The sequence below is a fragment of the Octodon degus genome, unplaced genomic scaffold (assembly GCF_000260255.1).
Source record: "Octodon degus isolate 3935 unplaced genomic scaffold, OctDeg1.0 scaffold00238, whole genome shotgun sequence".
Taxonomy (NCBI): Eukaryota; Metazoa; Chordata; class Mammalia; order Rodentia; family Octodontidae; genus Octodon; species Octodon degus.
The window spans coordinates 3,051,384-3,058,672 of record NW_004524814.1 but is presented as its reverse complement, the minus strand read 5'-3'; the positions used below and the strand labels follow the sequence as shown (position 1 = coordinate 3,058,672).

At 38.2% G+C, this 7,289-nt stretch overlaps 1 pseudogene; it reads left to right on the top strand.

Moving 5' to 3' along the window:
• The first annotated feature begins 6,529 nt into the window (after positions 1 to 6,529).
• LOC101586619 overlaps positions 6,530 to 7,289 on the top strand; it is a 1,845-nt pseudogene continuing 1,085 nt past the window's right edge.

Here is a 7,289-nt window from a genome sequence, read left to right as displayed (position 1 = left end):
TCTGGCAACCTGAGACCCAAGGCTGCAGATAACAGCTTCTCCTGATGGTTCCCTGTCCTTTGATCCCTTGCTTGGGATGTTATCAGCTAGCATTTGTGTGGACCTAGAGTTAGGCAAATGGTGGAAGGCAATAGAGATAGTAGTCTGTATTCACTTAGGTAATTATACACATTCCTTAGCCTGCCTTTAACCCTCAATAAATGTGAGATGCTTTTGAGGCTCTGGACTCACTTTGAGAGAGACTAATATCAGTGAGACCACTAAAGCTACATTCATTAGGTCTTCTCATCGTTTCTTTCGGCACTGACCCATAACATACAACAAGTGGCATGCAACCTGGGGCATGCAAGACGACCAGGGGTGAGTTAAGAGAGGCCTGACCACGTGGGAAACATACACCCAGAGTAGGCGAGACCAGCAGGAAAAGCTCAAAGTAATGGGAAACTCCGCTTCAGTGGAGAACGAGTATGTCCGTCTTATTTGGATGTTACTCAAAGGAGCAGGTATAAAGGTGAAACCAAACAGTTTCAAGGAATTATTTTCCCTTATAAACAGGCATTGCTACTGGTTTCAGCCTAAGGGAAAGGCTGTTTTAAACTTAAAAGTTTGAAAACAAGTTATGAGAACACTGCGTCGTGCTCATCAAAATGGAGAACCAATTCCTCTTCATGTGTGGGCTCTTTGTAGTTTAATTTCCTTAGTTTTGGAGCCATTGCAGTCGGACTCAGAAGAGTCTAAGAAATATTTGAAAAGGTCAGCCTCAGATGCTGATATTCCTAAATCTCAAGAGAAGCTTCCACGCAAATATGAATCTGTACTGTTATGGGTCGCTCAGAATAGGAAACAGATCAGCCAGATTGGAATTTAGAAAACCATTTATTACTGAGCTCAGGGCCCCTGAACTGCTCTCATGCAGGAGAGGACCGAAAGATGGCAGCCCAGGCAGCAGGGAGGGGTTTTAAAATCTGGAATCACATTGAGTTTGATAAACAAATCCATTGTCTGACCACATTGAGTTTGGTAAACAAATTTATTATCTAACACAAAATAATGCCTTTAGAGTGATTGGGACCACTACTCAGACTACATTTTCTGGGACTTTTGTTTCAGTTTTTGGTTACTTTGCACCTGAGTACCTGCAGGCAGCCTTGCATAGCCTGGAGGTTACAAAAAGTTAAAGCCCATTTAATTTCCTTTTAAAGTCATCTCTGTAAGCTAATTTTGTTAACAAGAATTGGTGAGGGTTACAGAAATTTTATCTTAGCAAAGAACAAAAACAGCCACTAGTTACTAAACAATTTAAAACAGTGGTGACTATACATTTATAACAGAAAGCACAAATTTACATTTATAATCTAAAATGTGAGTTGACCCATTATAGTACATGAGACCTTTTTAAGACCTCTGCCTTCCTCACTCTCAAATGCAGAGGCCAGCACAGCAAAAAGGACAAAAACAGAGCAGGGAGCCTCTGTAGTGCATAATTATGCTAAGTTTGCATCCTGTTAAGACCCCCTACAGGAAGGTGCTTCCCTAGCATACCAAGAGTGTTGGTCCTTTAAATTTCTCAATGCTCTATATTGGGGATGAGTCTGACAAACTAGCTCCTAAAAGGACATTTATGGCATTGCAGACCATCTCCTCAGAATCTGACAATTTGGAGTATGTAGAACAAAAGGAAACTAAGAATGAGATAAATGAGTTGCAAGCCAAGGTAAAGCAATTATCACAATTGATTTCTAAATTGATTGAAAAAATGGAGGTCTCTGTCCCTGTACTTCCTCCATCTCAGTTCACAAAAAATCAGTCCCCTCCTCCATCTTTTAACCCTTCTCCTCCATAAGAGAAAAAGGAAGGAAAAGTGTATAGAAGTGTGATATCTCAGGCTGTTCTGCAAGGGAGACAGCAGGGAGACCCTGAAGCTTATTCTGTCCTTTTGGGTATTTTTCCTGTGGTGGTCCAACAACACCCACCAAAACTCAATTTCCCCAGGGGTATGTACAGTGGGAACCCCAACCTCTGGCATTCAAGGTTATTAAAGATTTAATGCAGGCTATCATGGCCTATGTTATGCAATCAACCTATGTGATAAGATTAATGCAAGGATTAGCAAATGAGCATAGATTAATTCCTTATGATTGGGAAGTTTTGTGCCATACAATTTTAGAGCCAAGCCAATATTTGCAGTTTAGAACTTGGTGGAAAGATGAAACAGATATTCAAGAGAGGGTTAACAGGGGACAAAATCCCCCAGTTAATGTTTCATCAGATCAACTCACTGGATCAGGGGCCTGGCTTGGTGTCCAAGCCCAGTTGCAAAATGATGATGTGGTTATTGCACAAACTCACATTTGCTGCTTGAGGGCATGGGAAAAGGTGGAAAGGACAGGAGATGCTCAAAAATCATTTGCTAAGGTTCTCCAATCTAATAGTGAGCCATATGTGGATTTTGTCTCCCAATTAAGGGAGGTGATATACAAAGTGAGAGCACCAGATTTGAGGGAGTTATTGTTACAAATTTTGGCTTTTGAGAATGCAAATACTGAGTGTGAGAAGGTTCTGCATCCCTTAAAGGCACAGGGTGCATCACTGGAAGAGTATATTAAGGCCTGTGCTGATATTGGCTCAGAGCCATACAAAGCTAATTTGTTGGCAGCTGCCTTACATTCTTTTTTAAAACAAAATCATACCAAATATTTTAAGTGTGGAAAGATGTGTCATATGAGAAAAGATTGCAGAAAAGGACAAGATAATAAAAAAGGAAATAAAAGTAACAAGACTGCTCCAAGACTTTGTCTAAGATGTGGAAAAGGTAAACATTGGACTAATGAATGTACTCCAAACTTGATAAGCATGGCCAACCCTTACAATCTCAGGAAACTGGAGAATGGATCCATCATCCAGGGGCTCAGAAAAAAACAATACTGAATACCTGTAGTTTCCATTGGCCAGCCTGAATTTCAGTCAAATACAAGATCACAGATCTTTTCCATGCAACCCTCGGAAGCTAAAACACAGCTTTAGATCTGATGGCTGTGGAAAATTAGCATTTGCTCCCCACTTGTGTTTACAAAATTAAAACTGGAATTTTCAGCCCTATTCTAAAAGATACTGTAGAAAGGAGTAATAGTATTGTAGAAATGAGTAGTATTACCCAAGGTGTATTTGTACATTTGGTAATTATTGATAGTGATTATGAAAGAGAAATATTACTTATGATATCTACTACTAAACCTCTTCAAATTAAAACTTAACTGCTTATTAAAAATAGAAGTCAGCTTCTCTTTATCATGTATATTAGAATGCGTACTTCATTGCCTGGCTCTACTCTCAGCAGAAAACAACAGAAGTTTTGTAAAACAAGGGGTTCTTCTAAATTGCAAACAGTTGACTCCAAGCTGTGAGTCACCGCTAGGAGGAGGGGCATAAAAAGAGATGAGAGAGGGCCCCTCACTCCCATCCACTGGTATCCTATGCTGACCCAGATAGGCATCTGTAAGATAAGTTGTCACAGAGGCCTGTTTTCCTGGTGCTAAGTAGGTGGGTCATGACCACGACATGCTGTGGCTCTATCACTGGCTGTGCATGTGACAGGCTTCGCAAATTCTTAAGGTTCAAGATAGTACCTATGTTTAAAATCTGGGCAAAAAGAAAGTATCTACTTGTCAGAGCCAGAGAGACAGTGGGCACACACAGTGACTGCACGCAGAGGCTTTGGCTACAGGGCCATAACTCCCTTAAAGCTTTAGGTAATGTGGTCTCAAGAGAACCCTTTGTAGGTACTAAGACCATTAAGCTGCTCCTAGTGTGTGGTCACTCAGAATAGGAACCAGATCAGCCAGGTTGGAATTTGGAAAGCCATTTATTACTGAGCTCAGGGCCCCCCAGTCTGCTCTCATGCAGGAGAGGACCGAAAGGTGGTGGCCCAGGAAGCAGGAAGGGGTTTTATACCCTGGAACCACATTGAGTTTGATAAGCAAATTCATTGAATGACCACATTTAGTTTGGTAAACAAATTCATTGTCTGACACAAATAATGCTTTCAGAGTGATTGGCACCACAACTCAAAATACATTTTGGGGGCTTTTGTTTCAGTTTCTGGTTAATTTGCACCTAAGTACCTGCAGGCAGCCTTGCATAGCCTGGAGGTTACAAGAAGTTAAAGCCCATCTAATTTCCTTTTGAAGTCATCTCTGTAAGCTAACTTTGGTAACAGGAATTGGTGAGGGTTACAGGAATTTTATGTTAGCAAAGAACAAGAAACAGCCACTAGTTACTAAACAACTTAGAACAGTGGTGAGTATACATTTACAACAGAAAGCACAAGATTTACATTTATAATCTAAAACAGGAGTTGACTCATTACACTAGCAGCCGGGCAACACACCTATGGAGTAAAATCAACCAAAGACAGAGGCCCAGTGCTAAATGGTCTGCAGGTTTTGTTTGGTGTAATTCATGTTTTTTATACAAGGAAATCAAAGTTATAATTCTATCCACCCAAATCATTGTTTAAACCACACCAGATTCTTACATTGCACAATTGGTCATTCATTTTTGTTAAAAAAAAAAATTAAATTGTTAAAAAGAAATAGTGGGTTGGAAAATAAAAATTAATTAAAGAAAAATATTTTAACAGCTTTTCAAATGCAAATGTGGGTGGCCTCCAGGTAGAGCAGCTACCAAGGTGAAAGGTCACTGCCCCAGCATATCTTAAAAGACTATTTAAAAGTCTTTTAATTTCTGATAAGTTTGATTGCTTGTTTCACTGTCTTAAATTAAACATGGCATTAAAATAGGGCTTTGATATTTTACAAACAAATATAAAGGTTTAAAATAATGTGTAAAAGCCATGGGGCTTAAACAGTCCCTTGTTTTTTTTTTGTTTGTTTGTTGTTTTGTTTTTGTTTTTTATGATCTGAATCAGCCAGTCCCTTGTTTTGACATACCATTTAAATAATAAAAAGCCTAATGGTGGCCTCCAAAGGCCACTGTATGATCAAAATTCTGTTAAAGCAAAGGGGAGTCAATCCTGCCAACTTCACTTGTCAATATATACTATTAAATTTTTATACTTTTACAGTAGCAGAAAGACAAACCAGGTAAGAAAAAAAAAAGGCTAAAATGGGTCCTTTGGATAGATCGCTGTACTGGACAATGAAAAGAGACTCAGTCCACAACCAACCTCCGGCACAGGGTATGCTTGTGTTTTTCAAGAGAATGCTAACCAACCTATTTGGGTACCAGAGTGTACTGTCAGGCTGTACCATGGAGCCAGATCTAAAGAAGAAGTTAACAGTGACCAGGCTAGATCCAGCCCGGGGGGCCTATTCAAGAAACTGACCAAATGGAAATCTAAGATCTAAATAGGTGACAAAAAAACATAAAAATACAAAATATGCATATTAATTATAGATGAAAGATTTCATTCCTTTCAAGTTTTTCTAATAAGAGATCACTAATAATTGACAAATAACAGAATCTGACTAGTCTACTTATAAAATTTCTAAAAATTGTAATACAGTTACTATAATTTAATTTGGCCAAAGATTTGAGTGCACTCTTGATTTTATAAGGGGTTTATGTGTCTGTGTGTTTATGTGTTTGTGTGTCTTTCAATGAATGGCTGTTCCTTTTTTTTTTTGTTGATTATTTGTTCTAAATATAATTTGAGATATAGAGTTAAAAGCATGCTTTTTCCTCAATTACCAGATAATCAAAGTGACATTAAAATTGATTTATACACAATCCATCAGAAGGTTAGGCTAATTAAACAAAAATTCCTTAGAGTGGAAAAAATTTTTAGAGAGGAGTCCAATTGATGAATAAGGGGTATGGTCAACCTTTTTGTTCATTAATGAGGAGCTCCCAATAATCTCAATGGTCTCTTAGGAGAAACCCTCAATAAATAATAGGTAATTGGTTTAAAAATAAAGTTTTTCAAAAAGAATGTTACAATAAGGTTTTCTCTTTAAAGATGGTTTTGGTACAAAACTAAATTAAGAAACAAAGGTCTTCATATGAGTATGACAATTCACTATTGTTAATCTCATGGTATATTAAGTATATTTATGATTCCAGGTGTACAGGTTTTTTTCAAAATGTAAAAGATTGTTTATTGGGACAAGACTTTTTCTCAAGTTCAGACTTCTGCCTTTTACAGAAAACTTGTGAGATATGTATAATTTAAGGGTGACTATTTAGGTAAAAAAATATTTTTGTGTATTAAAGATGATTGGTTAAAAGTGTTATGTCAAAACAAAAGATATTTAAAGTATATCACAAAATGTCATTAAAATTGTCTTACTACAATGTTGTACATGGTTTGGATTTCTAAATGTCTGTAAAAATGTGTAACTTTTGTCTATTAACATTCTATAGGGACTTAAATATTAAAATATCCATAGGCAATTATTAAATAAGCTAATAAAAGCTTAAAAATGCTTCTTAAACAAAAAAGGGGAAATAGGTATGCCTAGTACAGGAGTCTAGGGACCCAAAGACTGCTTCAAGTAGTGGATACACCAACATGTCCCATGGGTCCAGCGCTGGGTTTGACCGCCACATTACCATTTTTTTGCCCAAGGGTCAGCTCTACCAAGTACCATGGACTTCTTGACTTATACTTAACTCCACACCAGCAGTCAGAGGGTGTGTCGGCCCTCTGCTGGTTCCAGAGAATACAAAGATAAAGACACACCCTCTCCCCCACTGAAACCCACAGCTTATAAGGATTACAAATACAGAACCAAACAGAAAAAGTGCCGATTTACAAGTATCTACAGGGTCCAAGACATCTTTGAAAAACTGAATATGCTTTTAAGGCTATTAAGAAGGGTGGCACATCGGTAGCTGTCAGAGGAAAGGACTGTGCAGTAATTGTCACACAGGAGAAAGTACCTGATAAATTATTGGATTCCAGTACAGTGACTCATTTATTCAAGATAACTGAAAACATTGGCCATGTGATGACCGGAATGACAGCCGACAGCAGATCCCAGGTGCAGAGTTGACGGTATGAGGCAGCTAATTGGAAATACAAGTGTGGCTATGAGATTCCTGTGGATATGCTGTGTAAAAGAATTGCTGATATTTCTCAAGTTTATACACAGAATGCTGAAATGAGGCCACTTAGTTATTGTATGATTTTAATTGGTATCGATGAGGAGCAAGGTCCCCAGGTGTACAAGTGTTTCCCTGCAGGCTACTACTGTGGGTTTAAAGCCACTGCAGCAAGTGTGAAACAAACTGAGTCAACCAGCTTCCTTGAAAAAAAAAAAGTGAAGAAG